At 34.0% G+C, this 9,032-nt stretch overlaps 1 long non-coding RNA gene across 1 annotated transcript; it reads right to left on the reverse strand.

The window, feature by feature from the left end:
- Positions 1–2,521: 2,521 nt before the first annotated feature.
- LOC134230826 (uncharacterized) lies at positions 2,522–7,995 on the reverse strand. The gene is made up of 4 exons (XR_009984426.1): positions 7,908–7,995; positions 6,629–6,680; positions 3,898–3,964; positions 2,522–2,834 (listed from the first exon to the last, which is right to left on the reverse strand). It is a non-coding gene; the product is annotated as an uncharacterized LOC134230826 (long non-coding RNA).
- Positions 7,996–9,032: the final 1,037 nt, after the last annotated feature.

A 9,032-nucleotide genomic window follows, 5' to 3' on the forward strand; every position in this document is an offset into this window, starting at 1 on the left:
ATAAAGATGTGTATGTGAGTAGAGGGAAAACATTAGTTTAGTTTAAATTGTGAGCTAATTTATGCATTATGATAGGTACACAAAGCCTATTTGACTCGAAGGAAGATGTTCACACTGGATATAATGACATAGGCTTGTCTAACTATACAAACAAACTGCTATAGGTAGGAGGGGACTCATCTGTCCAATCTTTCTTAATATCATCTTTGAAATTTGAGATCACATTTAAATCGGCTGGGACAATGTGACGTTCTTCCTGCTCTGTATTTCCAGAAGATTGAGGGGATATCGGGGCATTTCTAGGTTCTTCTCTACAGCTATTCATGTCGATAGTTTCTGTAGATGAAGGACTATGTATAGCAGGATCTTGCAATGTTTGTGTTGTGAATTGGGTCCCTGTTTGTCTAGACGCATGTCCTAAAAAATACATTTGATCACAATTTCTTATGTTGACGGTTTCTTCAATAGAAATACAACTTAAATGATACGCATATTTTGTGGAAGACATAAAATAAACAAAAACATCTAATAATGTCGGCGACATACGAGGGTTGTTCGGAAATTATTGAGACAGTTACATTTACTCCATAAAGGATAGAGATAATTTCATGAAAATTCATCAACTTTTTATAAAGAACTAGTAAAACACTTTCTAATTCCTCTGTTAATAAGAAACGTTTTGGTGAAATGATAAACATGCATATGTCTATCGACCCGGAGCAGCATCATTACTTCTTTTAACGTCACTTCAGCCGGAGATGGTTTTGCATGTAAAAACGATCGTTTAAAAACGAAGTTTAATACATTTCCTTTTTTGTCATCACAAATAACATTACAAAACCAAACAGTTTCTTTTCTTTAAACTATTCTTTTAAAATGTATGCTGTTGCTGTTGCTACCCCAGTGTAAAAATTTTATTTGTGGAAAAAGATGATTAAGAATTATGCAGTGCCGATCTATGCAAAGCGGGTCTACGATATGAATACAGTACGTAATAACTGATGGTCGTCCGGAGTTTTTGATTTTACTCTGGTTGAATTAATTGTAAAATAAAAATGTATTCCAAAGAAATAAGATACCCTAACACATTATATTTCTTCTTGTTGTGTTATTGTTTAGCAGGTCGTTCAGTCTGGAAAAGAGTTCTACATTGCGCTACACAAAATTTTAGGTGTGCTGGCTGCTCCGCCCTTGACGTCAAAATCCTATTTTCTGTTCTTAGCAGATTTCTCTACCGCGTTTTATTTTTTATGATCTCCGTACTCCTGATCAAACTTCAAACAAAGTTGCACAACATGAATTTGAAATAAAGCAGGACAATTATATACATGAATTGAATTATTTTCGCTCTTATTATAGGTCCCCGAAGAGTTAGAACGTTGGTGTCACATATTTTCAATATCTGATTTTGGGACTGCTCCGGGTACCCCTACTGTTGACGCATTTATATACCATTGCACAGAAAATATTTAATAATTGTAAAATATTTTTTGTTTTTATTAATTCTTTGTGTATGTCAAACGTATATGCAAATTTTCACCAAACGACGTTCATTAGTAAGCAAAATATACACAATGTCTCAACAATTTTCGAACAGCCCTCGTATGATTGCATATTGGATGCTTGGTTTTCTATTAACTCAAAATATAAATTTAGAAAGATTAATGCCTTCGTATTCTTTTATATTGGCCTTTCAATTCTTCTATTTTCATTATTTTTAACAACTATGTTAAAATGCTCTGTAAATGATATACCATGTAAACTATAACCTGATAATATTGAAATTATTATGTTACATTTAGATTATTAAGCCCTTTTATCATTTATCTAAAATATGTATGTGATAACCAACTATATCCTCTGTAATTACATGTATATAATGATATAGATTATAATATCAGAATATTTTATTTGAGTAATTTAGTAAATTATAGAGCCACATTACTCAAACAAATTTTGTCTGAATATAACAAACTGTTTTCGGAAAAGAAAAATATCAATTACGCTCAAAGTCAGCTGGATCGATATATGTTTGGACAGTACAAACGTCTAATTCTAAAATATTTCTGTTGGGATCAGTTGCAATGAAAAAGTGAGCATCTAAATTTCATCAAAATCAGTTTCCAAAATGCATCTTACCGTAATTCATTGGAGTTTTAAAAAAATTGATTTTCCAATGTATTCATTCCTAGTATGTAAAACTTTAATTGTCAATTGTGGCCCCGCCCTACCACTGGGGGTCATGATTTGAATCTACACTACCTGAGGTGCTTCAACTTGAGTTTCATCTTTCCTGGCCCAGTGGTTCTAGAGAAGAAGATTTCAAAGATTTTTCCTATATATTCCTATGTAAAACTTTGATAAGCCATTGTGGCCCTGCCCTACCCCCATGGGACATCATTTGAACAAACTTAAATCTACACTACATGAGGATGCTTCAACAATAAACATGAGTTTCATCTTTCTTGGCCCAATGGTTTTGAAGAAGAAGATTTTTAAAAGATGCAATTAATTTTTCCCTAATTCATAATTATCTTCCCTTGGAAGAGGGCTTGGCCTTCCATTTGAACAATTTTGAATACCCTTCATCCAAGGATGCTTTGTGCCACTGGCAAGTTTGCTTGAAATTGGCCCAGCAGTTCTTGAAAAGAAGTCCAAAATGTGAAAAGTTTACAGACAGACAGACACCAGACAAAATGTGATCAGAAGAGCTCACTTGAGCCTTCAGCTCAGGTGAGCTAAAAACTAAATTTAGGCATTAGTTTAACCTGTTAAAATGGTGATTTCTTCCTCTTCTTTAGCTTTACATAGTTAAACAGCACATCCTGGGAGACCTGTCAAAATAAACTCAGTACAATGAGTACATATTTCTGTAAAGCTTCAATGTCATGAAAACTAATGTTATTGTTTGTTATTTTTTAGATTATTCATGGAAATATAGACCTGAATTTTGTTAAGTCTTTATAATACCAACCCGTCATATTAAACAAGAGGCCCATGGGCTACATCGCTCACCTGAGCACTATGGCTAGGAAAAAATAGAAATTGGTTTATTATTGAAAAGCTTCAATCCAAAAGTAGTCCCATGACCAGTCATGGCCTTGCTATTCTTGAGAAGATGAGAATTTGACTATATATATCTATGTAAACCTTTGGTTGGCCATTGTGGCCCCGCCTTATCCCCAAGGGTAATGATTTAAACAAACTTGAATCTGCACAACCTGAGGATGCTTCCATATGAATATGATCAATTATGGCTTTGCTATTCTTGAGAAGAAGATTTTTAAAGAATTTTCCTATATATTTCTATGTAAAACTTTGGTCGGCCATTTTGGCCCCTCCCTACCCCCAGGGGTCATGATTTGAAGAAAATGGAATCTACACTACCTGAGGATGCTTCCATATAAATATGATGAATTAAGTTTTGTCATTCTTGAGAAGAAGATTTTTTTAAGAATTTTCCAATAAATTTCAATTGAAAACTTTGGTCGGCCATTTAGGCCCTGCGCTACATGCAGAGGTCATGACTTGAACAAACTTGAATCTACATAACCTGAGGATGTTTCCCCGTAAGTTTCATCTTTACAGCCACAGTGGTTCTTAAGAAGACTTTTAAAACATCCCACCAAATTTTTCTTCTTTCCCAAATATCTCCCTTTGAATGAGAGCGTGGCCCTTCATTTGAAGAAACTTAAATCCCCTTCACCCAAGGATGCTTTGTGGCAAGTTTGGTTATTTCGAAATTAGCTCTGCGGTTCTTGAGAAGAAGTCGAAAACATGAAAAGTTTACAGACAGACGGACAGACAGACGAACGCTGGACAAAATGTGATCAGAAAAGCTCACTTGAGCCTTCGACTCAGGTGAGCTAAAAAACTAAATTTACGCATTAGTAAAACCTTTTAAAAATGGTGATTTCTTCCTTGTCTTTAGCTTTACATACTTAAATAGCACATCCTGGGAGATCTGTCAAAACAAACTCAGTACAATGAATAAATATTTCTGTATAGCTTCAATGTCTTAAAAGACTAATGTTATACATGTAGTTTGGTTTAATTTAGATTATTCATGAAATTATTCATGGAAATGTTTCATGATGCATTGATAAAAGTTGTCTGATACTCTCAAAACTGTAACACATTTCTTAATTTACTTTCCGATTGTCTCAAACCTGTTAGATATAAAGGTAGCTAGAAATATGTCCAGAGGACATGAATGCCCCGCCGAGGGTATATTAGTAAAGCAACATGAAAATTTGTATAAATGTATGAAATTTGATCAGAATATCTTGAATTGTGATGCAGTTGAAATGCTTACATTAGTATGTATCAGCATATGAAGTTTGACACTAATTTCATTAAAGTGAGGTCAAGGTCAAAGGAAATGCCAAGGTCAACAAACTGTAGATTCAGTTGAAAAGCTATCATCAGTAAGTATCAGCATATGAAGTTGAAAAAATATTATAAATCTTTAAAACTGATTTTTAAAAACACAATTTGATAGAGAGGTCAAGGTCAAAAATGTTGATGCATTTGCATATCTCTCCTCAATATGTATCAACATATGAAGTTTGATAAGAATATCTAAAATGATATCTTTAATTAAAACTGACTTAAACACAATTTGATAACAGTGAGGTCAAGGTCAAATAAAAGGTCAAGGTCAAATTGTTGATGCAGTTGAATTGCTTACATCAGCATTTATAAGCATATGAAGTTTGACAGTGATTTAGGAAAAGTGAGGTCAAAGGTCAAAGGAAAGGACAAGGTCAAAAATGTTGATGAAGTTGAATTGCTCTCATCAAATAAATATGTAACAGCATCTGAAGCTTGATAAAAATATCTCGAATGGTATCTTTAAAACTAAGTAAAACACTAATTAAAGATAAGTGAGGTCAAGGCCAAAGGAAAGGTCACGGTAAAAAATGTTGATGCAGTTCAGGGTCCGACACTCGTCATAATTTGGTCTCGCCATTTGGGCAACCTTGGTATGATCACAGGTTGCCCGAATGAATTTCAGGTCGTCCAAATAAAATATCAGTTGAACAAAACTTAATGTGCAATTGCTTAAAATTTGTTAAGATAATTAGTAGAAGTTGTACGTGTATTGTATTAAAAAATGTAAACCAGACATTTTTGGAATTTAAAGATGTAAACTAGTATTTTTTATCACACAAAAATAAAAGCAAAATCAGACATGCAGAATGCTAAAGTTTGTAGCTTAAAACATTCATTTTCACTTGCCATGAAGGCCTAAATAAATAGGGTCAAATAACCCAGGACAGAATTAATCTGGTGTTATATAACAGTGGACACCAAACATGGCTGTCTAACAGCAGAAAACGATCATTATGATCAGAAAGTTGTAGGGAAATGCAAGATGTTACAATGATTTACTCTTTATATTTAAGGTGATTGTTGACTAAGTTGGCATATTTGATATCTCAAATAAAATTTTATTAAAGACTAAAATTAGTAAAAATTGCCTCAGCTGATTGATCGAACGCATTTTTGGCAGGAGAAGAAATCTACGCCGCTGCAATTTGTTGAATGGGTTGGTTTTGTTACAGGAAGATATGTTTTCAAGGTCTTATGAAGTTTAGTTTAAAATGTTAAACATCATTATTGAATATTCCCAACTTGTCCCAGGTCGTCATTTGGATGAGACAGACTTAAAATCAGGTCGTCCGAAATCATTTCAGGGTGGAAATGACGAGGTGACGAGCGCGAATGTCGAACCCTGCAGTTGAATAGCTCTCATCAGTATGTATCAACATGTGAAGTTTGATAACACCATCTTGAGTGGTATGTTTAAAACTGAGCTGAACACTAATTTAAGAAAAGTGAGGTCAAGGTCAAAGGAAAGGTCAAGGTCAAAAAAAGTTGATACAGTTGCATAGCTCTCATCAATATCTATCAGCATATGAAGTTTAATAATAATATCCTGGATAGTTTATTTGAAACTTAGCTTTGAACTAGTGTTGTAAAATCGGACATATTTTACTATCGATTATCAAATTGAATCGGAAGAACACAATCGATTATATAATCGATAATTTGAACTATTAAAAAGCTTAAATTTATTAATTCAGCATGAGTAGAATTCCATGACATTTGACCGCGAACTTCAACTTATCTTTATTGGCATACGACATTTTACACAATTTACAAATAACCGAGTCCATCTGTATATTATTTTTGCATGGAGGCCCATCGCCCTTTTTCAGAAAGCCAAAAAATTTCAAACTTTAGATCGTGTTGCACCAGGATATTGATATAATTAGGCGTCAACCTCTTCACCATGCACGTTCGCCATTTTGTTTACACCAATTAGAGTGACGTCCCTTTGGTGAATATAAAAGGGAAACCTGATCGGCTTAAGAACTACGGCATGAAAAATATAGCGATCTATCGATGATAATATTAACAATCGATTGTCGCCGATCTGGGCCTTTAAACGACGATTTTTCGATAGTCGGCGACTATCGTAACAACACTACTTTGAACAGAGCTAAACACAAAGTGTGATGGAAGGACAGACGGAAGGATGGAAGGACAGAAGGACGGAAGACAGACATGACAAACACTAAATGCCCCAGCCATATTCATGGCAGGGCATAAAAATAAATACCTGTATAATGATAATTATCCTTGTAATCCTTTCAAATGTTGTACATTACATCCTGTAGATATCAAAATTAACACAAACAAATTAAGAACTGAGACAAGAATTCTCTTGTGAATGCAGTAATCTGTAATAAAAGTTCTTGGTACATTTCATGATCATGCCAGATTATTCTTTGCAACAATTCAATGGATAAGCTTATCGTTATTATACACTTTTCAGAATCATATTGCTTATTTTGTAATACGAGCATCGGACTATTTTTTTTTTATTTGTGCTTTTGTTAATTGATAAAAGGCATAAAAATTTCGTTAAAAACAGCGAACAAAAATATTATTCTCCCACCTACGTCCAAGTCCATTTTTAAAACTTAACATATTCCAATGATTTTTAAATATTTTATAGATATTTATAAGGATTTTCATAGAACATTACCTACGGTACTTGAGAGAACAAAGAAAGATTACTCTACAACTGTGGAATAACTTGATATGAATCGTTATTTTAAAAATTTATAACACAGCTTTTTTATGTCTCTCTCACGGGTGAGGGACACATGTTTGTAGACAAAAAACTATAAAACAATTTTTTTTTAACAAAATTCAAAGCAATGTACAAGTACAACATTGTATTTTAATAATATGTATGTGATTAATTTCTTTTTTTGAGTAAAACATAAAAACAGATATAACATCCCTACTCATGTTATTGTGATTTAAATTCAAGACACATGGTTTAGGTTGACCCATTCAAAGGTTATAGGATGGAGCCAGTTTTATAAATTAAATTGGCAGTATTATAAACAGGAAATTGGTATAGTCTGTTTGGACACTGTCTATTTCTTTTGAAAAGATGTCCTGTGAAAAATGTGTTTCTAGACCTTTATGAAAACTCATTATTTTCAACAGAAAAAAATGACATTTTTTGGACTCCTTAAAAATTATTGGGCATTGCTACCATTGCCCAGTTTACAATACCACTGTATCATAACTCTTTAGTGTGCAGTGTAGAGAGGGTTTCTTTAACTGTGGCATTGTCCAGTAGAATTAGAACTCTTTAGTGTGCATTGTAGAGAAGGTTCCTTAACCTGTGGCGTTGTTGATGAGAATCAGAACTCTTTAGTGTACAGTGTATAGGGTCCTTAACTGTGGCGTTGTCCAGTTTACAAAATCACTTCCTTGTTTATGTTATCAAATGACAACATAACTTACTTTGATTACTAACAACCCCATACCCTTAACCCTATATTACTGCTTTCAACAATGATTTGTAGTCTTATACATACTTTCAACAGTGACTTTGATGCTTGTTAATACTCAATTCCAACTCTTCAAAGTCAGTCGCCGCGTCGCCGTCGGTTCTACTTGACCGAGTTGTCGTTCTGAAATTATTATTTCACATTACGATCCCAATGTTTATATTCTTGACTCAGTTCAGCTTTGAGCACATGTAAAGGCTTTTTTATTGCTTATTCAATTTTTGACAAAGCTTTCTGACTAATAAAAGTCACACTCATTAAACTGATATTTTAATTTTGATTAAACTGCTGGTCACGTGACAAAGAAATATATTAATGTAACGAGGCAATCTCTCACCAGAGGGACCACTCCGCTTACGGAGCGGAGCCACTCAGCACACCTCGGCCGATTCCTACCTCATCTAAGATGTAGTTCACGGAATCAGCCGAGGTTTGCCGAATGGGAGCGGAGCGTAAAAACGCCCTCTGGTGAGAGATTGGAACATGAGGAAGTATATGCATTTTGAAAAAAAAAATATCGAAAGTGGGTTAAAAACGGGACAAAATCATCGTACATTGAAAAAAAATATCACTGAATGTGCGTTAAATTTGAAACATCAACGCATTTTAATTTTTTTTAAGTGCGTTCGGAGTGTACATCAACATTTTTACCATTGAAACTCTAAACTCAAAAAAATTTAAACAACATTTCCGGACTAAATTTTTTTTTTAAACTAATAGGGGGCAATCAAAGAAATAAAATTCAACTTACTTGATGAGAGAGAAAGAGAGGTGGGTGGGGGGAGGGGTATGGGCATTTACGAGAGCCAACTGTCCGGCCACTGCTTATTGCCAAACTGCCAACTGCCGGTGTCGCATAATAATTCAAAAAGTTCGTGCCATAAAAGGATGTATTCGCTTTAACAAAGGAATTTACCTTTAGGAGAGAACAATTTCCCGGAAAAAGTGACATTGAATAATTAAGATTTATTTGCTGTTTTCTATCGTACATATGTCTAAATTTTCCAAATTTGTATTTTATACCTGAAATTTATTATTTACAACTTTACAATAAACCTTCAAAGTTGACTGAAACACCATTTTGTCCGCTATTCAACTGTTGATTTTTGCATGAATTTTGGCCTAGAAGTCCTTCAGGGCAGGCCTGCCCCT

Source organism: Saccostrea cucullata, unplaced genomic scaffold (genome assembly GCF_032062105.1).
Source record: "Saccostrea cucullata isolate Sc308-1 unplaced genomic scaffold, CSIRO_AGI_Scuc_v1 ctg4747, whole genome shotgun sequence".
Lineage (NCBI taxonomy): Eukaryota > Metazoa > Mollusca > Bivalvia > Ostreida > Ostreidae > Saccostrea > Saccostrea cuccullata.